The sequence below is a fragment of the Helianthus annuus genome, chromosome 3 (assembly GCF_002127325.2).
Source record: "Helianthus annuus cultivar XRQ/B chromosome 3, HanXRQr2.0-SUNRISE, whole genome shotgun sequence".
Lineage (NCBI taxonomy): Eukaryota > Viridiplantae > Streptophyta > Magnoliopsida > Asterales > Asteraceae > Helianthus > Helianthus annuus.
This window is the reverse complement of record NC_035435.2, coordinates 35,151,884-35,179,401: the sequence shown is the minus strand read 5'-3', so window position 1 is coordinate 35,179,401 and position 27,518 is coordinate 35,151,884. Positions and strand designations below refer to the sequence as shown.

The following is a 27,518-nucleotide window of genomic DNA, read 5'->3' as shown; positions in this document are numbered from 1 at the left end:
TTTGTAGAGAAGCCTTTATCGATTGAAGATCGACAGGTGAAAAAGCTTCGAAGAAAACACGTACCGATTGTAAAGGTCAAATGGGATGCTCGTAGAGGTCCCGAATACACGTGGGAAGTCGAAGCCACAATGAAAGAAAAATACCCTTATTTATTTGAGTAAATCTCGGGTCGAGATTTATTTTAAGGGGGGGAGGATGTAACACCTCGAATTTTTGTGTCCAATGATGTGTTAACACGTGTCATTTGTTTACGCGTGGCATTGATATTAAATAAAGGACTAATATTGACAAACCTTGAAAGTATATAAATTCGAGGATTATAAATGTCAAACAAGGGTAAATATACTGTATAGTAACCCTAAGTGGTGCTTGTACCTTCAAACGAATAAATCATGGATCGTACGGAAGCGAAACGCGGAAGGAAGTGAGAGATTACAAGCTACAAGGGTTAACTGCGTCAACATGTTTAATTATACCTCTGAGTGACCCTTTAACGTTCCCAAGGCTTTGTAACAGTATAATACGCTCACTAGAATGCAATATATAAATTTCGCGAAGTTCCGATTTAAAACGAGAAAGTTTTGATCGAATTCGTATAAGAAGGGTTAAAAGCGTCAACAATGAAAGTTAAGGCTTTCCGAATAATTAATAAATTAACCAGGGACTTAATAATGCGGGTAAATAACACAAGGCCCTTAATTGTAATTAACCGAGGGCCAAACCGCAAAGTTACCCCTTCAAACCCGAAAGGTCAGGTTAATAATTACGAAAGATTACGTTATTAATTACCAGATTCTGATAATCATTACAAAAGATTTAAAATTTCTGAAAACATAACCTCTCGCGGGCCGCGTAAGGTTTAGTGTTAAGTTGAGGCGGGCTGCGAGCCACCTAATATACGCGCCTGATTTTTAAAACTCAGGCGGCCCGCGTACAATGTGCATGATTCCTCCATGCGGGCCGCGTGGGACGCCCAGATGCAGAAACTTTGGATTTTTATGCCTTTTGAGCTTGTGAACGATCAAATCTCCAATAAATGAGGCATGGGCGCCCCCTACTCGACCCATAACACTCTAGGCCACCTGCCCATCATCCATGGTCACTTGTAGACCAATGTGTGATGATCTTGGAGCTTGGTTTGCACTATAAATAGGCATACTTGTTCACAACTTAGAACACACCTCAAAACTCAACTACTGATCATTCTTGGAGCTCTCAAGCTTTCCTCTGTGTTCTTAAGTCTTGCCTTAAGCTTCTGTAAGTGGTCTAACCCTTTGTGGTTTCATATTTCTATAGATTTAGCTTAAAAGTCAATCCGTCGTAACCAACGGTTGACTTTGCAATAACTCACAAATAGTTCAGGAGATTGTCGAATCGAAAGTAGTTATGAGATGGTATTTGTGTGGGTAATAAACCTCTGAAAGGGGTCCCCATGATCACCACTCTAACTATGTCAAATATCGAGTCAAACGCTTGCTTAAAAAAGTCAACAGAAAGCTATGTTTGCGAATCTTGCATAATCTGTAATGTATATACTATGAAACCTGTTTTGATGATCATAAAACATGATATAAAGTTTATAAACTTGTTTACGCTCGTTTGATTCGGTCATTTGCTATATTGAACCGGTTCGGAGCCGAATGTCGCAAAAGTTTGACTTTTGCATTGACTTCAGTTCTGACCCGTTTTAGTGAGGTATAGATATGCCTTAGGACTCTATTAGGACCAGGTTACATGATGGTATAAACCTCTGTGACCGGTTCATTGTTTGTCCGAGTCTTTTACGCATTTCCGTTAATCGCCTAAAAGTTGACCGTAACGGCCTTTTTAAAATAAAACGAGCATTTCAGACGCGTGAACGGACCATAACCTTGCTTACTAAATTATAAGCATGTCCTTAAAGTTTCACGTCAATCCGAGGTCTAGAATGAGAGTTATGCTAAAAAGCGCAATTAAAGTAAACTTTTGTAATAAACGGTGCAATTTGCATAACGCCTATCTAAACCAAGATTTCGTCACCAAAACTTTTACCCACTGTTGTAAAATAATATTTTTGGAATTTTAAAGATTTTTAATAATTTTTACCTTGCTCATAACCTGCGGTTATGGCTACGGTTCGGTAAATACCGAATATGCCCTTTTCGGCCAAAACTTGAGTTCTACAAGGTCTTTTGACCCGATTCCAGTTGCTACTGATTTTAAATAATAAATAAAGTATTTTAAACTTTATAAACTGTTCGGGAAACTCAGATTTCCTGTAGAACTCGAAAAGCTCTTTAAAAGTCTTTAAAATGACCGAAAAAACCCTACGGGGCATAATATTAACTTAAACTCGTTACGGGCATCACAGAAGGTATCCTACTGAAACCACAACCTCTTTAAGGCATATTGACTTAGGAAATAAGCGTAGGACTCTCATGGTTAACCGTTGCGCCTATTGCGCGCACGATTCGGCTTATGAAACTAGTTTTCATAAATTAGCCGATATGGGTCAAGCCATATTATTTTGACCCCGAAATCCAGAGTGTGAACCTTAAACCCATATAAAACAAGTCTCTGAACTTGTTGGGTCAGAATCACACCCCATTCTCGGTTTTCGCCTGTAACACCCGTCTAATTTTACTTTAGTTTAATAATAAATCATGCCATTTTTCTTTCTTTTTTTTTTTTTTTTTTTGGATATCTAAATTAAAACCTTAGTTTCAAGAACTAAGTTCTAAGGTAACAAACATAGTTGTCTACCAACTAATTAAAACATCCATAAGTTGTTTAACAAACGGTTTACATCACAACATTGTTTAAACAGAGTTAATTTACGCGGAAGCTTTAAAAGTTTGTGTTCGGTTCTTCAAAAGCTAGCTTGACCATCATCCGTAGTCCTTGGATACCTAAAAACTGAAATGTTTTCATTAAACATTAGTGTTAGAAAACTTAGAAATAATACATATTCGAAACTACGTCTAAAACGGATTCGATTTAACAAAGAAATACAAAATTCATCAAAATTTTTAAAGCTCTACCGTAACTTACGGTAGGTACCGTAAGTTACGGTAGCTTCTGGGAATTTCTAGTTCCGCCGTAACACAGGGGAATTCCACCGTAACTATTTGTAGTCTACCGTAAATTACGGTATGTGCCGTAATTTACGGTAGACTTTGGGATGTTATGCTTTTGTTTGATTTGCTTATTTACTTGGAACAATTTCTCGGATTTCATTCCCACAACCCGACATGTTAAATCCTCGTATCCCAATATGTCATTTGTCTATAATAACAAGACTGAGTAATCATACTACAATGTATTTCCATGCCTTATTTGGTTATTCGACCCGTTTGGCTCATCTAAGGAATTCTCCATTTTGATGACTACCAACGAGGTCTGACCAGATTCTTGGCCTATTATTCGATATAGCGACTGTCATCGCTTTAATCCAACTCAACTTTTAATACACAATCCAACTACAGATATGCTAAATATCAAAATTTACCCAAATGTAACGAATCAAGTACATACCTTCATAATTCGTCGACATTGCTTTCTAATCATTATTACCCATTCCCGGCTTGTCGACCTTAGCGTATCCCTTCTAATCCTCGGTTTCTGCTTTTATAACTCTATTTAACGAGTAGTGTTCGAGTCACTCCAAACACTACCATTTCGACCATTATTTTATCACCTTCTTCATCTAGTGAATTACATCACTTTACTTACGTCCCATTATGACTAATTAAGCGGCATTATCAAATAACATATTTAACCAACTATTTATTTTGACCCGATTGGTTTGTCGAGTGAATTCCATCACTTCTTAGACTTACCAAAAAGGGTTTCAATTCCACTATTTCGACATCATACCTATTTCAACTATTTCTTTTGACCCGTTTGGTTTGTCGAGTGAATTCCATCACTTCTTAGACTTACCAAACACAACTATTTTCGCTATAACAACATTAGACATATCTACGACTAGGCTTATCTACGTAGATGTAACGAGACGACAAGTCGCGTACCTTTAGTGCTTTTCCTTCAAGCGTGTATCAACTCCGGCTCGCCCGCTTAAAGATTCAATTCTTTTGCCTATAGAGTTCAATCATCAACTTGTTTAGAACTCTTATTATTTCGTATAATGCATAATTCACTATAACATTCAAATATGTGTTTTTACTCAAAATTTCAACATCTAGTTTTCTTTTAGGCATTTCAACAAACACCTAGAGGGCATGATTTTACCAAAATCAATAATCAAGTTCCTTGACTAGTTATTTGGCCAATTTTGAGTATTTTTCACAATTTCAATATCTAGTTTACACATCAACACTTAGGCTTATTTCATTGAGTTCGAATAACACTAGATTAATAGTTATAATTCTAGTGTTCATCATCTTTCTACAAAACCCATTTAACTCATAAATGGATGATTATGAATCTCATGTTTATTGACACTAATGCATCAAACTATTGACTAGGGTTTGTTCTAAATCATGAATTTATCATAACTTCATTCAAAAAATCAAACATGCAAGTTCAGATTTCTACTTCATGTGTTCACCAAGTAATCAAATCGAAACCAAAAGACTAAACTCGACATACCTTGTGATCCCCTCACTTGAGTGATCACTAGTTTGTGCTTGGTTTTTGATTTGAACTTGATTTGGCTTCTCAATTTGAAGAATTTGTAGATTAGGGTTTGGGTTTTAGGGAGCTCTCCTGGCTTCTGTGTTGTACGCGACCAGAACACACACTTTGTGTGTGTTTTGGTGTTAAATCTTTAATAATTAAAATCCATTTTAACTTTTGTCAACTTTAGCCCCTTTACTTGTTCAAGTTTTATTAAGGACCTTTCTTAACTAGATTTCTTATTAAATCCAAGAACTCAAAACTAACTAGGTTATTTTTCCTAGTTATTTTATCTTGGCTTTTACCGAGTTTTATTGCGTATATATATAATCTATATTTTTGGGGTGTTACAAGTCTACCCCCCTTAAAGAGGTTTCGTCCCCGAAACCTTCTTTTAAGTAGTTATTTGGCTTGGATTAAAACAACCTAGTTTTGTTTTTAAGGCATTCTTTCTTTTAGCCAAAAGTTATCCCTTGCCTTGACGCATGCGTCTTTTACGTGTAAGTCCTCACGGACCATAACTTGTGTCTCGCATTTCTTATCTTGTCGCCTATTTGTCCCGATTGCCACTTGATTACCCAATAGTATGAGTTTGCCAATATGCTTATTCCATACTACCCTATGTTGACAAGTGTTTTATATAATTCACAACACTATTTTGACTTTGGATGATCTGATCAGCTAGACTGGCTAGTCACTGTCACCTCATGCCCCGTTAATTTGGGTATATCCCTTTTTCTATATTCGGATTTACGCGAGTTTATGATCTCCTATCCCATAACTCACGCTACAACATGATTATATTCTATATCACTCCTTGTGACCATGATTGCCTCGCATCACGTCATGTTTAAGTTTTTCATAAACTTTTCATTATCAAAATCTTCTTTCTAACGTATCGCATTACGTATTACACCTATTGGTGTTAAGACCCACATTTTTTTTTATTTATTAACTGTTTCCTAATTTGCCTCATAGTATTCATATTCGTTAAATGTTGTCTCTCACTAAAACTGAATTTTAGTTTAACGTTTATCCCTTCAACTTATGTCAATTACTCATACCCATGAATTAATGACGAGAATTTATTCTCTTCCGCTATTATATTACGCGGGGGATCGTAACAAGTCCTCATGCTTAATCCCAAAGTGACCCGTAGGTTCCTTTACTTAGTCTCATAGGCTATTTTATTAGATTTTTACCCTTTTTAAGGTGAGGCCCTATAGTTTGTTTCTTTGTATTTGTGACCCGAGGGTCAATTTGGTCTCGTAGACCTTTATATTGTTTATAACCCAAGGTTATAGTGATCCCATAGGTCATCCTCTACTCGTATCTTTATTTAATTGTATATATGTATATACACATGGCGTCTAGGCACCCCCTTTTTATGTTTAGAATAATTTATTTTCGCTTTTGAAACTCGTTTGACCTTGACCGTAGTCTAAGGCTACATTCTTTTTCTTTCGAGTTATCTTTCCGACTCTTTGACTTCTTACATCGCTTTCGCGTCGGTTTATCCTACTCATTCCGTCATTTGGTTTATGCCCCTACTTCCTTTCAACCCGTTACCCGGGTTCGTTATCATAATGTTTTTTTTTTAACACTTTTGTTTCACTGGTTTGCATTTTCCTTTCTATAATCTTTTACGACCTATCACGTAGATTCACTAATATTTTGCACTTTCACTATTTGGTTTGCGCTCGCTTGAAATAGCAAGTACTATACTTTATTCTAGCCCGTCCAACATTGAAATAGTTGAACACAACTATCTAAATTTCTGTTTTGCAGAATTTCAGCATCTTTTAGTCATAACTCTTAATCTGAGTCTTTTAACTTTTAATCTGCATCACCGTCTCTTTTATTAATGTCCTGAGGGTTCATTTCTTAGGCCTTGTTTGGTAAAACCATTGCTACCGTTATATAGCTCTTGGGGTTTACCCGTTTTCGCTCTAATACTTCTAATATTTTTATTTTACTAATCTTTTATTCAACTACACTTAACAATGTAACTATTGTTCTTCCTCATACGGTTTTGGTTAATAATATGTTACTTGGATGGTTACCCATACCCAATTTTCTAAATTCGCATTTGACGATACTTTCTTATTCGTAGTGGCGAATAATATGTATCGTTTATTTGGTTTAACCAAGTGTACAACCTTGCCCTTGCCATTCGCTACTAATACAATTTCCGGGTTCGGGTGTAATTACACTCCTTCCCAACCCAACATTTATTCACTTCGTTAAGTTCTCGGGTTCGAGTGTACGCACACTCCTTCCCGTTATGACACTTGTCTTTCATTGCATTCCCGGGTTCGAGTGTACATGCACTCCTTCCCGTTGAAATATTTACCGAGATTACTTTTACCTCGGTTTCACATACTCTCCATTATTTATTTTCTTATCTATATATATATATACCTTCATATAGGTATTTCTTTTACATAATTTTCCCAATTCATTACCCATATATGCCTTTATGCAACTATCATTCGCACTCGCATCGGATAAATTTGTGTTAAATTAAATTTACAAGAAACATACCTGAAATGATATCGGGTTCAGTTTTAGCCTCTGCGGCTGTTATATAAAACGACCTTGTCCTTGACTTCTGGGCATCAGACATTGTGTCAGTTGCGTCTTTGGTTCCAAGCCTTTCTGACCGTTTAGACTTCTTGTGTCTTGGCTTACCACACGTGCCCTTGTGAATTTTTCCGCAAAATTTGCACTGATGTAACACAGTTTTTGTAACTCCTCTCTTGGGAGCTTTATTAGACTTGGACTTCTTTACGGAACTTGGATTCATATCCAATACCCTCCTCTCTTCTATTTCTTGTAATATGATGTCTTTCAATTCAGCCATCATACCATCCACCACCGGTACGATTGTGGTTTGTAATCTATCAATATAATGTGATAGACTATTTTCCAGAGCTTTTCCGACTGCCTCGGAAATCTTAGCTTTCATTTGCTCAGTCAACTGAGATGCCGAATCATCTCTGGTTACTGCAGACATTTCTTTAACTGAAACATCCATAATGGTTAATCAATACTTATTTAATTCATTTCCATCTTATTATACGGAATTTATATCACACTCACTTAGTCATAAGTAATGTGCTATTTTCCTTCGGTTTGGTCAAGTACATATCTTGCCTTACCTTTCTTACTTAGTGTATTTCCCAGGTTCGAGCGTATTTATACACTCCTCCCATACACTTTTCGCATATTTCATATTGTTTAATCTCAATTATAAGTAACTCTTACCGGATGTCTTGAAACTGAAATGTTTACATCAATTATTAAACATCTCATTTATAACATAACTTTGTTTGCTTCGGTCTAGCCAAGTTCGTAACTTGCTTTGACCGTTCTCATTTAGTGCACTTTCCGGGTTTGAGTGTATTAACGCACTCTTCCCATGCACATTAATTTCCAAGAAATGTTAACATCAATTATTAAACATCTCATTTATAACATAACTTTGTTTGCTTCGGTCTAGCCAAGTTCGTAACTTGCTTTGACCGTTCTCATTTAGTGCACTTTCCGGGTTTGAGTGTATTAACGCACTCTTCCCATGCACATTAATTTCCGTCTCTTTCATTTAAATAGGATAAGATCTACTAACATGAATAATTAATCCTTACCGGGCGATCGATCAAGCTTGAACCGAACACTTTGTTGACAACCGTAAGCTCTGATTACCAACTTGTAACACCCGTCTAATTTTACTTTAGTTTAATAATAAATCATGCCATTTTTTTTTTTTTTTTTTGGATATCTAAATTAAAACCTTAGTTTCAAGAACTAAGTTCTAAGGTAACAAACATAGTTGTCTACCAACTAATTAAAACATCCATAAGTTGTTTAACAAACGGTTTACATCACAACATTGTTTAAACAGAGTTAATTTACGCGGAAGCTTTAAAAGTTTGTGTTCGGTTCTTCAAAAGCTAGCTTGACCATCATCCGTAGTCCTTGGATACCTAAAAACTGAAATGTTTTCATTAAACATTAGTGTTAGAAAACTTAGAAATAATACATATTCGAAACTACGTCTAAAACGGATTCGATTTAACAAAGAAATACAAAATTCATCAAAATTTTTAAAGCTCTACCGTAACTTACGGTAGGTACCGTAAGTTACGGTAGCTTCTGGGAATTTCTAGTTCCGCCGTAACACAGGGGAATTCCACCGTAACTATTTGTAGTCTACCGTAAATTACGGTATGTGCCGTAATTTACGGTAGACTTTGGGATGTTATGCTTTTGTTTGATTTGCTTATTTACTTGGAACAATTTCTCGGATTTCATTCCCACAACCCGACATGTTAAATCCTCGTATCCCAATATGTCATTTGTCTATAATAACAAGACTGAGTAATCATACTACAATGTATTTCCATGCCTTATTTGGTTATTCGACCCGTTTGGCTCATCTAAGGAATTCTCCATTTTGATGACTACCAACGAGGTCTGACCAGATTCTTGGCCTATTATTCGATATAGCGACTGTCATCGCTTTAATCCAACTCAACTTTTAATACACAATCCAACTACAGATATGCTAAATATCAAAATTTACCCAAATGTAACGAATCAAGTACATACCTTCATAATTCGTCGACATTGCTTTCTAATCATTATTACCCATTCCCGGCTTGTCGACCTTAGCGTATCCCTTCTAATCCTCGGTTTCTGCTTTTATAACTCTATTTAACGAGTAGTGTTCGAGTCACTCCAAACACTACCATTTCGACCATTATTTTATCACCTTCTTCATCTAGTGAATTACATCACTTTACTTACGTCCCATTATGACTAATTAAGCGGCATTATCAAATAACATATTTAACCAACTATTTATTTTGACCCGATTGGTTTGTCGAGTGAATTCCATCACTTCTTAGACTTACCAAAAAGGGTTTCAATTCCACTATTTCGACATCATACCTATTTCAACTATTTCTTTTGACCCGTTTGGTTTGTCGAGTGAATTCCATCACTTCTTAGACTTACCAAACGCAACTATTTTCGCTATAACAACATTAGACATATCTACGACTAGGCTTATCTACGTAGATGTAACGAGATGACAAGTCGCGTACCTTTAGTGCTTTTCCTTCAAGCGTGTATCAACTCCGGCTCGCCCGCTTAAAGATTCAATTCTTTTGCCTATAGAGTTCAATCATCAACTTGTTTAGAACTCTTATTATTTCGTATAATGCATAATTCACTATAACATTCAAATATGTGTTTTTACTCAAAATTTCAGCATCTAGTTTTCTTTTAGGCATTTCAACAAACACCTAGAGGGCATGATTTTACCAAAATCAATAATCAAGTTCCTTGACTAGTTATTTGGCCAATTTTGAGTATTTTTCACAATTTCAATATCTAGTTTACACATCAACACTTAGGCTTATTTCATTGAGTTCGAATAACACTAGATTAATAGTTATAATTCTAGTGTTCATCATCTTTCTACAAAACCCATTTAACTCATAAATGGATGATTATGAATCTCATGTTTATTGACACTAATGCATCAAACTATTGACTAGGGTTTGTTCTAAATCATGAATTTATCATAACTTCATTCAAAAAATCAAACATGCAAGTTCAGATTTCTACTTCATGTGTTCACCAAGTAATCAAATCGAAACCAAAAGACTAAACTCGACATACCTTGTGATCCCCTCACTTGAGTGATCACTAGTTTGTGCTTGGTTTTTGATTTGAACTTGATTTGGCTTCTCAATTTGAAGAATTTGTAGATTAGGGTTTGGGTTTTAGGGAGCTCTCCTGGCTTCTGTGTTGTACGCGACCAGAACACACACTTTGTGTGTGTTTTGGTGTTAAATCTTTAATAATTAAAATCCATTTTAACTTTTGTCAACTTTAGCCCCTTTACTTGTTCAAGTTTTATTAAGGACCTTTCTTAACTAGATTTCTTATTAAATCCAAGAACTCAAAACTAACTAGGTTATTTTTCCTAGTTATTTTATCTTGGCTTTTACCGAGTTTTATTGCGTATATATATAATCTATATTTTTGGGGTGTTACATCGCCTTTTCGCGTGATTAAACCGTGTTTATATTTCGGAACCAACCGGTCTAGGCTACGGCCAATATAAAGACCCGTTAGGATTCTAATAGGTTAATTAAAACCTTCGTTCCAGAATAGGAGCCCCAGTAAAAGCTATCTGTGAAGTAATCCATTAAGGAATATACTTGCAAAGGTAAATACTTTAACTTATTTTCCCTTATACGGGCTTGGGATACGGTATATTAATACCTCTTGATTGAGCATCATATCTTCCATCGCTTAGGTGGTTAATTGAATAATGTGATCGGCTCATTTAAACAGTCTTGTTACTTAAAAGCCTTTGGGGGGTTAATGACCGTTGTCCCGGATATCATTGGCATCATTTTACGAAATGGCCACGACCTCGACATCCCGGTGTAGGCGTACACCCGGTATATTATGTCGACATTATTATTATTAAAAGACGTAGCCGTTGGTTTTTACACTACGGTTTTACGCAATGTGGTGTGTCTATTAATCTTTAACCCGGACAGGATCCGGGCTACTGAACGCATAAAAGGACATGTAATTCGTTCACAAGATTTTAATAATTTTCCCAAGTTATAAAAGAGTTTGTGCCTCGTGCATTCAAATCAATTTAAATAAACATTTTCAAATGTGTCAGTTGAACGTATTTACCAGTGTAAACTGACGTATTTTCCCAAAAAGATTAAGTGCAGGTACTACACGAAATTGGCTGGTAGTAGCTTCCTAGCATTGTGATAAGTCTCGCAAGCTTGATGTTGTATCTGACTGAACAATACTTTATTATTATTTTGATCCCCTGTGGATACAATTCGACTTCTGTAATACACTTGATATTACATTCAAAAGGTTGAATTATATTTATCTTTTTACTTCCGCTGTGCATTCATATAATTGTGTGGTTTGACTATATTATTGCCAACTACGTCACGGTAATCCCCCACCGGGCCCACCGGTGATACACGTGGAAATCGGGGTGTGACACAAGTACAGGCCGGGCCTACCCCGGCACCACATACACCTGCGGGTCGTGTTTTACAATACAACGGCAGGGCACCCTCACGTCCAGCCTCCACAAATAGGCGTGAAGATCGCGGATCATCTTACTATGATATCCGCACAATTGATGAGAATGACTCCTCGTACGGGTCCCACAGTAGGGGCCCAGTACATAGCCGCCTAGGCCCTTACAGCGAGGACAGGCGACAATCCACAGCCCGGCATGGCTCCGGAATTCATAGCCGGTTGGGCCCGCAACTGCATAATGAAGGGTATGGTCGCACCGATCCAGACGACGATACATATCGCGGGGAGTCCCATGCTACCAGCAGCAGACCGGGAGGACGCCATTATGTTCCTCCCACTCATCCCCGAAACACATACCTTCGCGCTGCAAAGCGCCCCGAGAGCCGACCCTACAGGCCGAAAGCTGCGGCCGAAAACTCCAAATTCGCCCTAGAAATCGCCCACGCCCATGTCACCACCACAAAATTCCCATTTAGCATTGGGAAATACAATGGTTCGTCCGACCCGGACGATCACATGAACATTTTCAAGGTGTGCAGGGTGCAACGGCAGGTGGGACGAACCCACCTGGTGTCATTTTTTCCCCCAGACCCTCACGGGTCTGGCTAGGGCTTTGTTCGATTGTTTGCCAGTAGGATCACTGGCCTCATTTGAGGACTTACATGCAAAGTTTCTCGCTCATTTCAGCCAGCAACGACGTCACGAACGTGATGCGATGGACGTCATGAATATTTAGCGAAGGGACGACGAATCTCTTGAAGCGTTCGTCGTCCGATACAACAAAGAATGCCTGGAGATAGGTGGCGTGGCAGACCAAATGGCACGTAACCACTTCATCAAAGCCGTCAGAGACGAGCAGATGGTTATGACCATCTCCGGGAAGGACGGCTTGCCAAAGAAATGGGAAGATGTCATGGCTGTAGTCAAGACATACGCCCAGACTCAGCGGTCCCTTAAACCGCACCTCGCAAAGGCACAGCCCCAAGCGAAAGGTCAAACCTCCCGCCATGAGCCCAAGCGTAACAATAAACGCAACCGGGACACAGGGAATCGTGGCAGCGATCCCAAACTGTATTTCCCGCGGACCAACCCGTTCGACGCAAGGGCAACAATTAACGCCCAATGGGACAACCGGGCGTCAAAGAAAGAATCTCGGGACCGCAACTGGACCGAGATCACTATGTCGCCAAGCAAAGTCCTTCTTACGGATGCGCAGTTTCTGTGACCGGCCCAACCAATGAAGTCCAAGAAAAATCAAGATCTCACTCTCTATTGTGAGTATCACAAGGACTCGGGCCACGCAACAAACAACTGCATCAGTCTCCGACTGGAGATTGAGTGAGCCTTAAAGGAAGGGAAACTGCAACATCTGTTACCAGGTGGGCAAAAGCCCACCAAGCGCATCACCCCCCACGGCGAGGGTACCTCCTCAGGGAAGAGGACCATGCATGTAGCCTCAACCCATATGATCAACGGAGGCAAAGGAAGGCCGCGCAAGGCGGCGAGAAGACCGGACAATGACTGGAAAGACGAGCAAGTCATCTTTCCAAAAGACCGAGGCGGCCCGCGTGACAGGCGCGCTGTCGTTATTACAGGCCAACTGGCTCATTACTGCACCGAGCGACTATTCATCGACCCGGGCAGCACTTCTGATATCATCGACGAGCAGTGCTTCAACCAGTTCGATCAGGAGGACAAAGATCGGTTGCAAGCAGTGGATTATCCGTTGGCCGGGTTCGCAGGGGAAACTGTCTTTCCGCTAGGCCAAATTACTTTTCCTGTGCGCCTCACCAGCGGAAGGCACACACGAACAGAAGAGGTAAACTTCATGGTTTTACCTCATACTTCCAAATATGACGTGCTCCTTGGGAGAGAATCCCAAGGCGATTTCAACATGATTACGTCCGTACCCCATTCTGCAGTCGGTTACCCAACCGAAACAGGGGTCACGATAATCTATGCACGCCGGGAAGTCATGGCGTCGGACGAACTGCGTCCGACCAAGATAGCAAGGCCGACCCCCAACAACCAACCAGAAAAATGGGTCCTCAACGCAAGATACCCAGAACAAAAGGTCACGTTGGGCCACGCCTTGTCCCCCAACACCAGAGCGCACCTAAAGCAGCTTCTCTTCAGGAACCAAGATATTTTCGCGTAGGCACCCGCAGACATGACTGGGGTCCCACGCGAAATCGCGCAACATTTCGTGAATACCTTGCCAGGTATCAAGCCGATAATCCAAGGCCAACGCCACCTTGGATCCGCAAAAAACCAGGTGATGCATGAGCAGGTGGAAGAGCTGCTCTCCGCAGGCATCCTGCGGGAAGTTAAGTACCAGACTTGGTTTTCCAACCCAGTCATGGTAGAGAAACCGTCTGGGGGCTGGCGCATGTGCGTCGATTATAAAGACCTCAACAAAGCCTGTCCCAAGTATTGTTACGCACTTCCAGAAATCCACGAAAAGGTCGATAACCTCGCACCATTTCGATGGAAGTGCTTCCTCGATTGTTACAAAGGCTACCACCAGGTCCAGATGGCAATCGAGGATGAAGACAAAACGGCATTCCGCACCCCTACCGGAAATTACTGCTATACTGTTAGTGCATCACGTCTACTGGCTTCGTCTTGTATCATGTAATAGGATAGGTTAGAATAATCAGTGCACGAGGTTCGAGAAACAGTTGTTAGAAAATTAGAGTGTGATTTCGCTCATAATGGTCCAAGACCATTTGGAGCGAAATCAGAAGAATGTGATTTCGCCTGAAATAACCAAAGGTCATTTGGAGCGAAATCAGAAACTTCTGATTTCGCCCAAAAGTGCATCTTGGTCATTGGAGCGAAATTAGGTCTACTATATATAGTGCATGTTCGTTTTCATTTGGCACGGATTCAGAAATTGTAACGAAGTGCTGCCAAACTGTTCTCAGGTTGTAATCAGTGTTAAATCAATACAAGAGACATTATAATTACTTTGAGCATCCGTTTCATTGATTCCGCCTTTGAATCGGATTAACAACTCTTCTGATCGACTCATTCGGGTTCAACAACGATCCTAGAAGTGGTATCAGAGCACATGAGGAAGAGTTTAGCTCAATTGTATCAGATTTCTGTCTTTCTACACCTTTCTTCAGCAGAACAAAATTTATCGGTCAAAACCAGATCAAAATTTCACGGATTGTTTAAAATTGGACATAGGTAAACCCTTGAAAGTTTCACATCTAAATTCGGACTAAAAATGGATAAAAATGGACTTCGAGTTGATTTCGCTCGAACGGACAATGTGTGATTTCGCTCCAATGTCAGTCTGATTTCGCTCCTGTGACACAAATTTTGTTGATTTCGCTCTAAAGCTTAGCAAATAGTTGATTTCGCTCCAAGTGTTATTCTGATTTCGCTCCTATTAGCAAAGACTTCTATTTCGCTCGACAGATTAAACCTGATTTCGCTCCAGAGTTCAAACTGATTTCGCTCTAAAGACTTAAAGTCTAACTTCGCTCATAGTGTTATTCTTTGATTTCGCTCAAAAGGGAATACTTGGTTAAAATATGATTTCGCTCAAGAGTTATATTTCGCTCGAAAGTGAACTTTTTCGCGTCAAGATCATTTCACGACAACCGAGTGTCAGTGTATTTCAGATTATTTGTTACAGTTTAAACTAATTGTGTTTGTTTGTGTTCTCAGGTGATTGAAGATGTCAAGCAATGGTGAAGAATTTTACAACACATTCTACAACGCGTTCACTTCCGAATCGACAGATAGAAGATCCGAGATGAGAGAATATTCAAGAGAGATTTCGGAGAATTTGAAATTCGAGAACATGTATGGAAGTCAACAGAAGCCACCAAAGCTAATGAAAGTTGAAGATTATAACTGGTGGAAAAACCGTTTTGAGGGTTGGGTAAAAGCTTTCGCTCCTGAAAGCTGGTTAAAACTGAAAAATGGATACACTGAACCAGTAAAAGAGGGAGGAGGGTTAATAGATGCGAAAGATTTCACAGACATAGACATAAAAAATGTTGTGGCTGAATATAAAATGATCACATTAATCAAACAATCAGTAAGAGAAGATATTATCTCGTTACTTGAACAAGAGAAAACTTCAAAGAGTTTGTGGGAAGCGTTAGAGAGAAAGTGTGTAGGAAGTAATAAAATTGTTAAAAACAAAAAGAAATTGTTGCGTAAAGAGTTTGATTTTTTCAGTTGCATGAAAAATGAATCTGTTTGTAAAATGATCGAAAGATTTGGGCATCTGAAAATGGAGCTGGCCAGACATGAAATCACATATACTGTAGAGGAGATGGTGGATAAATTGTTTGATTCATTGCCAAATGATCAAGATTGGCAATACTTCGCTCTAATGTTGAAAAATACAATCAAGCCTGAAGATTTAAAAGTGGATTTGCTGATTGAAAGGCTTGAAAGCCATGAGTTGGAGATAAAGAGATCTAAAGTCAACAATCTAGCTTATCAGCAGAATGTAGAGCTTTACTACCGAGGAAATGTACCACAGGCTGGGTCTCCAAGAACAGCATTTTCTGCAGAAAGTTCAAACTCAGTAAACAATGAAAGTCTTCACAGTGGATCTTCTTCAAACACTTCAAGTCAATCTGCTTCCAAGAATTTGTTTCAGTGTAATATCGCAGTGGATTTGAAGAATGGGCAGAATTTCAGCGAAGAGACAGCAAAACAACAGATGGTTTTCTTGGCATCTGTACTTGAATCGTATGAAAGCCTCGTTGCAGGGAAAATTGGCAACACCAACTTGACGAAAGAAGATTACGATCAAATCGATCCTGAGGAGATGGAACTGATCGACATAAGACGGTGCATGGCCAGTGCAGTGAGGAGGGCACAGCGTTTCATGGAGATAACTGGAAGAAAGTCTATCGGTGGACCCTCTACCAAGTTAGGCTTTGACAAATCAAAGGTGACATGTTTCAAATGTAAACAGAAAGGTCACTTTAAGCACGAGTGCAGAGATGATTATACTGATGATTCTGAAAACCCGTTCAAAGAAGATTATTACAAGAAAGCGATTTATCATCAGAACAAGTCTGAGCCTCCAAGATTGAAGCAGCCTGAAGAAAAATCAAGGGCTCTTGCAGTTATACATGACGATGAAGGTTACGACTGGAGTCAAGTTTGCCCTGAAGAAGATGCTGTTGGATACGCATTTGAAGCTGATGCTCATCCTGATAGATGGTGGAAAGCAGATTATGCAAGATGGGAAATCGGAAAATTAAACGAACCATTCAAAGAAGCCCAGAGAGCAAAACGATGGAATGATGAGTTGGAATGTTACATGGATCCATGGGGTAATCCAGTTGTTGACCCATCAAAAGTGGATTTCGAAGCTGTAACAAGTTTGCTTCCAAGACAGGCTACATTCAACACAAGAAGGTTATCTGATAAAACATATCTGCCGGATTTGGAGGGCAAGATCAGAGAAGTTTGTGAAGCAAGTCTACCGAAGGTGGTAGAAATGAAGAAGAGAAAAGAAGAAGAATTGAAGAAGATGATTGAAGAAGTGAAGACTGTCGCAAAGCTTGCTGCTGAAGAGGAACAGAAAGCTGAAGAAGAACAGAAGAAGAAAGAAGAACCGGTGCTGAAAGAGACTGAAGAAAAGATTGAGAATTTGAAGTCTGTTAGTGATGATGGTGCTGATGACGAGAAGAAGGAAGAGCTGAAGCAGAAAGAGGTAGCTGAAAACACCAAGGTGCCAATCACTGGGGTAAATTCTGATTCTAAAATGTTAAAATCAACTGAAAAATGCAAGAAATGCATGGAAACATGTAGAGCATGTACTGAAAAAGATGAATTGATGAAAACAAAAGAAGTTGAAACGAACAAACTTGAAAATGTTTTCAAAATGAAATGTAAAGAAATGGTTGAAACAGAGGAAACTTTGAAACTAAAGGTTGAAAAGCTAACACAGAAATGTCATGGTTTTGAAAAAGAAAATAAGATTTTGACAGAAAAGTGTACAGCTAAATGTGATGATTGTGCTGAAAAAGAATCTAAATTTCAAAATTTACAAAAACAATGTGATTCTTTAAAGTGGTCGAGTCAGAGAGTACAAGAAGCTTATGATACTTTGAAGAGCCAAGTCAAAAGTTTTGATCAAATATTGTCTGAAACGTTAGTTACTAAAGAAATGTATGAAAGAAAGTTTAAAGAAAAGCAACTTGAATTGAACAAATGTGTTGATGAAATTGCTAATCTTAAACAAGACTTGGCTGAAAAAGAAAAGGTTGTAACCAAACTTCAAAGTTATCATAACTCTTCGTACATTCTCGAACGCATTTTCAACATCACACCACATGACAAAGATACTGACAAGAACAAAAAGGGTATTGGTTCAGAATTTCATCAGGTACCACCACCATTGAGAAACAATTATACTTTTTATGATGAGGAAAAGGTGGCAAAGGGTTTGAACATAGCTGACCAGTTACCTGAAAGTATCGATGTGACTTAATCCAAATCTGATGATGCTAATGATTCAGAGGTGGTAAGTAAGGTTGTTGAAAGAGTTTTGAAAGAGGAGTCTACCAAAGGTAAGTCTGAATCACAGGATGAAGATGAAGGTAATTTTCATGATGGTTATCTGAAAAACACAAAATCCGAGAAAGTTGAGGATGATGATTCAAAGGGATTGGTTTATACCATGATTGGATCGGGCAAACTATTCTTAGATGTTGTCTTCCCGATTCAGAATGTGATTTCAGAAAAGGTTGATAAAGTTTTCAAAATGGTTGAGATTGAGAAGTCTGAAATTTCAAAGTTTGCTGGTAAAGGTCACAAAACTGTTTATAACAAACCTGGTTTTAAGAAGAAAAATATGAAGGCTGGTTTGGGTTATAAAAAGAAACAGAATCGGAAACAAAATGAAAAACAGGATTTGAAACAAAAATTGAATTTTGTTCAAGGAAAAAGTTTGAAAGAAGAGGAAAAACTCAAATTTGGACAGCAGTCTAATGAGGAGTTTGATGCTATGAAAAAGAAACAACAACAGGCCAAGGATGTTTCAAAGAAAGTGTGTTTTAAATGTGATCAAATTGGACATGTTGCACGAAAGTGTCCAAATCCAAAGCCTGATGATGTTGAAAAACAGAAATCTGAGGATGTGAAACCAAGGTCAACCAGATTTGACTCGAAACAAAATTGGAGGTACAATACAAACAAGTTTGCTTCAAATCAAAATTGGAAATCAAACTCTTCGATTCAAGACAGACCTGGAATTCTCACAGACCCAGATTCAGAACAACACAGAGTTGGAAAACATCAGTTGATATGACAAAACCTCAATAGTTTTGGAAACCAAATGTTGTTCAGAAACAAAGTGTTAAAAAAGAATCACATTTTTATAAACGAGGAACACCGACAGGTCAAACATGGTTTGTTACGAAAAATGTCAATTCGGTAAAAGATGAAAAAATTGAGATTAAAATTGATAATGTTTTTTGAGAAAAACGAAAGAAACTATCCAGTTTTACCTGGAAAGATTCATGTTCAACTACCTGAGTCTAAACAGGCTTGGGTTGCGTTGTTCAAATGATCAAATTGTTGAATGTGCAGGTGCTCATCGGAACTAAAGACTGTGAGAATGAAAACAAGAGCAACCTGGCACATGGAGAGGAGGAAGAGGTTGCAGGACCCTGGTTTGGTTGAACAGGGAGTTTATTTGTTGTTCTGTACATAAATAAACAATATTTTCAAAACCCTAAAAAACTTAAAAAAAATTAAAAACCAAAAATATGTTTGTTTTTAATTTTGTTTTGCATGTGTGTTACTTGAATACGCCGAAACCCTCACGGCTGAACAAACATGATTACTTTCACAAGATTGAAAAACGGTATTCAAACTGTAAAAGATCAATGGGTTGTAAATCATGGGGGTAATTACTGCTTTTTGTGCAAATGATTCATAGTCAGCAGAAAATGGATGGTAAGACAAAGCTATCAGTATCGTGTTGTCAAATTTTTAATGATTTTGCATTTTAGGGGGAAAAAAATTGTCAGAAAATACAAAAACATTAGAAAATTTGAAAAATACAAAAACATGATAAAATTCGAAAATTGAGTTTTGCGTAAAAAGAGGAAATGATAGTACATCAGTAGAGAGTTACAGTATGCTAAAGAATTGTAATGATTAGATAATGTTAAACAGTCTCACTGATGATATGCCGATAGGTTTTTATACATTTAGTAAACTTTTTCGGGATATAAACCTAAATTCAAACATTTGCTTATTTCGTGGGGAACACTACTTGGATATATAGGTAACCCCTGAAATCTCGTTTGAAAAGTCCCTTATTCTGAGATACTAGGTCTTTATACTCAGTGATATCTGGGGTATTATTCCGGGACTTCTGCTGAATGGAAGTTCTGACCTAGTCCCCGAATAATACTTTCTGCATTGCTTGAAATATAGCATCACCCTCAGCATAAAAAACGATGAACCATCGCAAAAGGATAATCGTGAGCTGTTGTAACAAAAAGATCCTCTAAAGGGGACACACCGAAAAGTCGAAGCCGTCATCTCTCTGCGTATACGGAAGTATCGACCTGAGCTCTCACGGCCCCTCGCATTTAACCCCTTACAGATATCATCTATGGTATACTCACCTGTAAGACTGAATATTTGGGATTCTAGATACGGGAGTATATTCAAGAGGTGGGACACATGAATGAGTTTAAGTTATTAAAACATCTAATTCGTATCCTGAATAAGTTGAAATTTGTATGAAAATTTAAGTGGACCAGTATATCGACAATCTAAGTGAAGTGTTTAATTCTTAAAGTGGAATTAAGCTCAACGGTACTTGTGACTTGTCAAAAACTGATATGATCCTCTGACGCATACTCAAACAAAAATATTGTCTGTAAATATGTTTGTACATATTTCTTTATTGCTTTATATTTTTAGAAAATACAAAAAGATTTTGATTTCTGCTTTATTTTCGACAACCGATATCTGAGATGCTGAGTTTCAAAATCTTAGTAAGCTGATTGTGTTTCTAAAAATAAAACAAGTTCATTAATTTGAAACTTGATATTAAAAATTAAAATTCAAAAATAGTTTGTGATATCTCCAAGGTCATTAAGTTGGACTTGGATGATTAACTGTGGGGGATTTGGATGCTTATATTGTTATAGAGCTAGTTTCCGATACGTTTCGATGAAACTGCCAAATTCATGAGAAGTGTTTTTGAGGAGTTTGTTTTGTCAGATCATGATATCTGGAAGTTTAAAATGTTGTTACTTATCAAGTGTATGAGTGATTACAGGTAATCCAGACTACGATCCCGAGAGCAGAGTCTAAGGGGGAGTCTGAAGACAAGCTGGAAGTTAGGAGGAGCTTGTAGCTAGAAAGTTAGGTGTCGATCCCTAAAAAGCACGAAAGCTTGACGAAAGGGGGAGCCTTATGATGAAGCTGTTGATGATAGAGCCAGTGATGAGATTCTGGTTTAAAAGTCAAAGAGTGAAGCTGATCAAAGATAAAGATTGAAGGATGGTTTCAATGTTACAATCTGAGTGAGAATGCAGAATGATCAAGTCTGAAGAGGTGTCATGACAATGACTAGACACTGAAGACTTGGTCAATATCTGAGGGGGAGTCTGTTAGTGCATCATGTCTATTGACTTCGTCTTGTATCATGTAATAGGATAGGTTAGAATAATTAGTGCACGAGGTTCGAGAAACAGTTGTTAGAAAATTAGAGTGTGATTTCGCTCATAATGGTCCAAGACCATTTGGAGCGAAATCAGAAGAATGTGATTTCGCCTGAAATGACCAAAGGTCATTTGGAGCGAAATCAGAAACTTCTGATTTCGCCCAAAAGTGCATCTTGGTCATTGGAGCGAAATTAGGTCTACTATATATAGTGCATGTTCGTTTTCATTTGGCATGGATTTAGAAATTGTAACAAAGTGCTGCCAAACTGTTCTCAGGTTGTAATCAGTGTTAAATCAATACAAGAGACATTATAATTACTTTGAGCGTCCGTTTCATTGATTCCGCCTTTGAATCGGATTAACAACTCTTCTGATCGACTCATTCGGGTTCAACAACGATCCTACATATACAAAAATGCTGTTTGGGTTGCGCAACGCGGGCGCAACCTATCAAAAACTAATGAACGACACTTTCCGCGGGCAAATCAGCAAAAGTGTCGAAATATACATGGACGGCCTAGTCGTCATGAGCATGGAAGAGGATACCATGCTCACCGATATCGAAAGAACATTCCAAACTCTGCGAAGCGTCAATATGAAACTCAATCCAGGGAAATGCTCGTTTGGAATGGAAGAAGGCAAATTCCTTGGATTCATCGTAACGAAAGATGGATTCAAGGTAAACCCGGAAAAAGTTCAAGCGATCGAGCACATGCCATCGCCTTCAACGATGAAAGAGATGCAACGACTAGCCGGTAGGCTAGCCGCACTAAACAGATTCTTAGCCAACCATGCAGCTAAGTCTTATCCTTTCATCAAGACCCTGCGGAACTGTCTAAGGAAAGAACAATTCCAATGGACCTTAGAGGCCGAAAACGCTTTCCGGGAAATGAAAGAATGTTTGATACAACTCCCAACTCTAACCGCACCACGCAAAGGTGAACCACTTATATTATACCAATCCGCCGTAGACAATGCGGTAGGTGCGGTACTAATAGTGGAGCGGGAGGGAGTTCAAACACCCATCTACTACATCAGCAACATGCTCAACGACCCACAGACAAGATATTCAATAATGGAAAATTTGGTACTAGCACTAGTACACGCGTCAAGACGGTTGCGACGCTACTTCGCAAACCACGTCATCACGGTGTTAACCAACTACAGGATCGGCCCGATCCTATCCAAACCGGACATCTCTGGGAGGTTAGCAAAATGGGCAATCAAGCTGGGCGCACTCACGCTAAACTACAAGCCGCACCCCGCAATCAAGGGCCAAGTCCTGGCAGATTTCGTTGCCGAGGTACCGCATCCAAGAATGCGAGGAAGAACAAAACCCTGCATCGCCACCACCTTCTTCAGAAACATGGGCACTTTTTACCAATGGTGCGTCCATCGAAGAAGGTGCAGGCGCAGGTCTGCGACTCGTCAGCCCCGATGGCCAAGAGCTTACCTATGCAATCCGCCTCGATTTCAAAAGAACAAATAACGAGGCAGAGTATGAAACTCTATTAGCAGGGCTACGTCTAGCAGTCAAGCATGGCGTACAACATCTGGAAGCACACGTCGACTCCATGTTAGTCGCAGGGCAGGTGCGCGGTGACTATGCCGCAAAAGGGGATATCATGATCCTCTACCTCGAGCAAGCTCTGCAACTAAAATAAAAATTCACTTCCTTCAATATACGTCATATCAACAGAAGCGAAAACAAATACGCGGATGCACTGTCAAAACTTGCATCCACCAGCTTCCAACACCTGGCAAAGGAGATACGCATTGAAATTCTGCATAATCCCTCAGTACCCCTGCGCCAAGTCAATGTCATCCAATACGGTACAACATCCTGGATGACACCAATCATTGCATACTTGCAATCAGGTGTGACTCCCGAAAGCAAGTCAGAGGCACGTAAGTTGCAATACAAAGCGTGCCATTATCAAATGGGAGACGACATCCTATACCGTAAATCATACCTAGGCCCACTCCTACGCTGCGTCGACCCCCAAGATGCCACATACCTCATCGGAGAGATACACGAGGGAATGTGTGGCATACACGCAGGGCCACGCATGGTAGTGGCTAAAATCATGAATGCTGGGTATTACTGGCCCGGCATGCACCTGGATGCCGTCAAAGAATTGTGCAAGTGTATTAATTGTCAGCGACATGCTCCCAAGACTTTGCGCCCCAAGAACAACTTGATCCCGGTCACCACTGCATGGCCCTTTCAAAAATGGGCAATTGACGTGGTCGGACCTTTCCCAGACGCACCAGGTGCGGTCAAATTTATCATAGTAGCTGTCGATTACTTCACAAAACGGGTAGAGGCAAAACCACTCGCCTCAACCACTGCTATGATAACGAGGAAGTTCATTTGGAAACACATCATCTGCCGTTTTGATCTACCAATGTACATCGTTACCGATAACGGCACCAACTTTGCTGCTGACGAATTTAAAAAATGGCTAGAAGAACTACATATTGAACACATATTCTCCTCCGTGGCACACCCGCAAGGGAATGGCCAAGTTGAGAGTATCAATAAAAGTCTAGTCGAAGGCATCAAAGCAAGGTTGGGAACAGCCAGGCGTGGCTGGGTCGATGAACTCCCAAGCATCTTATGGGCTCACCGAACAAGCCCAAAAACGAGCAACAGGGAGACACCCTTCAGCCTGGTCTATGGCTCAGAAGCGGTAATCCCCGCGGAAGTAGGTCTTCCTTCACCTCGAATGTTGGCTATCAACAAAATAGCCAACAATGAAGCACGCAGGCTTGACTTGGACCTCCTAGAAGAAAGGCACGATAACGTTGCCATCAACGAGGCCAAGTACAAAACCAAGCTTGAAAAATACTACAATTCACGCGTGCGGGTTTGTACCTTTAACCCGGGAGACTACGTCCTTCGCGATAATGAAGCATCTAACGCTGAACTCCCGGGAAAACTTGCCCCCAAGTGGGAAGGACCCTACCTCATCAAAGAGGTCCTAGGTAAGGGCGCATATAAATTGCAAACGTTAGAAGGCGAACCTATCGCACGCACATGGAGTTTACAACAACTCCGATGCTGTTACATGTAAGCCATGTTTTTACATTTTCCATGTAGCCTACCGGGCCGCAGGCCATCGGCAAATAAATAAATGAGCAATTCAATTCAATATTTTTTATTACTACTATTACAAATGCGTGTTCCACTTTGCGGTATCTACAAAAACATATTGGCAAAATCTTTATTTGCGATACCCACACAAAGTGGTGACCACACACAAATATTGTAATAGGCCAGCAAAGGCAAAACATTAAGTGTCTATCCGGCTGGATACACACGGGTTTTTACAAAACCTACACAATTCCTAAACCCTAACGGGACAAACACTGGAATTGACTAATACTCATACGACAAAGGTATAGAGTTTACTCAACCGCGTTTACAACGGGTAGAGTTCTGCATACACACGTTCAAACATGCAAGAAGTAAAAACACTTGTACAAATTGAGCAAAAACAGTTAAACTTTATATTCAAAAAATTCATACACCCGCGCGGTGTATAAAGGATTTACATAAAGTTCTAACATTTACATGAGGAAAACAAAAAAAGGGCACGCAGGCCAACCTAGTCCTGCTTTGTACCGCTCGTACCCGCGCCACCTTTGGCGTCACCAGCAACTTCTTCCTCTTCCGAGTCATCGGCATTAGCATATAACAACCATAAACGGTCTACACAGTCAGGCACATCCAGGCACTTGTCAAGCTCCTCAACCGCAGCGATAGACGTGTCGTAAAATGATGCACAAGCCGCCTCAAGAAGCGCTTCTGTGTCCACATCACGAAACCCGGACCGTTCATCAGTGTAGCCGCCTTTAGACAAGATGTTTATATGGCCGATGCATCGGTTATAACCAGCTTTAAAACCAGCATCCCGGGCACGCTGCTTAATCAAGTCTATACCAGTTACTGTCTCAGGCGCATCCAGGATAGCTTTAACAATCTGCAACAAAAGAGCAATAAGATTATCACGTGCTAATCCAAATAAATGCGAAGGCACCAGATACTTACATGTGCAATACCGTGACACCGCATCCACTCACGGTCAGTCTCAAGCTGGTTAAACGAAGAGGTAAGGCCATCTCTAGCCTCGACAGCCTCGTTAGCCCGCTTTTCAGCTATAGTCACGCGGGCAGTAATCTCCGCAAGCTTGGCCTCGCAAGTCTGCACCTCAGCCTTTTGAAAGCAAGAAACACAATATGTACAAAATCATTAAACATACTCAGAAAGTAAAAGGAAAGTTCAACTGAAAAGGCAACTCATACCTGAAGGCTCCCAACAATCTGGTTCAAGTGGCCGCGATCAGCATTCGCTTCTTCAAGAGCCGTAGAAGCGCGGACCTCCCTCTCCTTGGCCTCTTCAAGATCCTTTGCAGCACGGGCCCCCGCCTCTTTGGCCTCTTCAAGCACCTTTGCAACCCGAGCCTCTGCCTCCCGGGCCTTAACAGCAACCGCTTCAGCCGCAGCTTTCTCCTAGCCCAAAGCAGCGTTCGCTGCCTTGGCGTTCGTCAACTCCTGACGAACACAAAACAATGTTTCATTCTGTTTGGCCCAAGATACTTTCCAGCTCTTGCGCTCATCAGAAAGTTTTTCGTTCTAACTCTTGCGTTCATCAGAAAGTAACTTGGCAAGAGTACGAACCTGTTTAAGCTCAGCAGTTGCAGCCCACTCTTCGGTCTGCTTATGCTTCTCAAAAGCAGCCTTGTCTTTTTCAAGCTGCTCCGCACCCTCGCGAGCAACTCTCACCAACTTTTCCGCCTCAGCACGCAGGCAGACAGACTCCTCCTCCCTGCGACCCAACGCTTGGTAGTCCTTCATAATGGCATTCACCATAATGGAACTCCCCACAAACATGGAAGAGAGTTGGTTGATTCGGAGCTCACGCGGCAAAGCACGAGCTCGGTTAACCTCGAACGGGGTGCCCACGCCACCCAAAATCTCCTTGCAAAAGGAAGCATTATTTGAGATATCATCCCCCTACATACAGTCCAGGGGGGTCGGTGATAGCTCATACTCCGATCCGCCGTATAGGTGCGGTAGTAATACTCCAGTTCAGACTCTCCAGGCTGAATCGGAGGCTCTTCGTAACCCGCACCACCAGAAGCGGAACCAGAAACCTTCTCAGCAGCAGGAGACTTCTGCGGTTTAGCACCAGATTTTTGTTTTCCAGCATCAGAAAACCTCAAGTCCAAATCGTCAGCATCATTTGGAGAGATCAGGTTGTTGGAGGAATCAACAGTATCAAAAATCTGGGACGCAGCTTTCCCCACATTCTCCTCTGCCTGCACTGAAGGATCAGGCACCACCTTGGCAGAAGGATCGGTGAAATCTTTAGTCACCCCCACATCCGCAGCTGTGTCATGCGGGGGAGACGAAGGCATCTCAAACAAAGAGGAGAAGTCCTTTCATTGCGGTTCTGCAAAACAAGAAAGCAATAACTATCAGAAAACAAGTTGTGCATGCAAACACTTACAAAAGTTATAAATCACTTACCAGCAGTAACCGCAGGTTTCTTGTGCGTCGCACCAGTTGACCTTTTGGTCTGCATCTTCCGACGCTTTACTTCACCAGCACCAGCAGTTTTCTCCTCTGGCTTTCTCTTCTTTTCAACAGCAGCCTGCGAACCCGTAGAGGTCCCACCTGCAGCCGCACCACCACCTGGAACACCCAAACCCTCAAGGGTGTCAGATACTACCACGTAATCGGTATATCTACGGTAACAAGAACGAGAGATACCTGCTGCTTGCGACCCCAAAGGAGGGGTAACAGAACCCTCAGGTTTTCCCTTACCGCGACCCTGCGCGGGTTTCTTTACATGCTTCCTCTCCACATGTTTCTTGGGGGTAGTTTTCACGTCAAACTTCCCCAGGTCCCCAAGATTACCTGCGTTCGAAAAATCAAGCAAACAAATCAAAGGGGTGAACTTTAAAAACAAGGAAGTTTTAGAATATACCTTTGCCTTGCGGCAGGGGTGCATTCAACATAGCACGTGTGGGAATGCGGAAGTTGCCAACAATCTCCAAGCTAAAACCCTCACGTTCCCCACACGGAAGCAATTCAACCTTGCCCTTGAAATCTGACTC

The 27,518-nt window shown here is 40.3% G+C and overlaps 1 long non-coding RNA gene across 3 annotated transcripts; it reads right to left on the bottom strand.

Moving 5' to 3' along the window:
• Positions 1–2,726: 2,726 nt before the first annotated feature.
• Positions 2,727–10,443, bottom strand: LOC110939435. 3 transcript variants are annotated; one of them, XR_002592252.2, is made up of 5 exons: positions 10,307–10,443; positions 9,727–9,793; positions 7,163–7,642; positions 4,012–4,078; positions 2,727–2,896 (listed from the first exon to the last, which is right to left on the bottom strand). It is a non-coding gene; the product is annotated as an uncharacterized LOC110939435 (long non-coding RNA). The 3 variants fall into 3 exon arrangements; XR_002592254.2 differs by lacking the exons at positions 7,163–7,642; positions 9,727–9,793; positions 10,307–10,443 and adding an exon at positions 4,592–4,728; XR_002592253.2 differs by lacking the exons at positions 2,727–2,896; positions 4,012–4,078; positions 7,163–7,642 and adding an exon at positions 8,442–8,611.
• Positions 10,444–27,518: the final 17,075 nt, after the last annotated feature.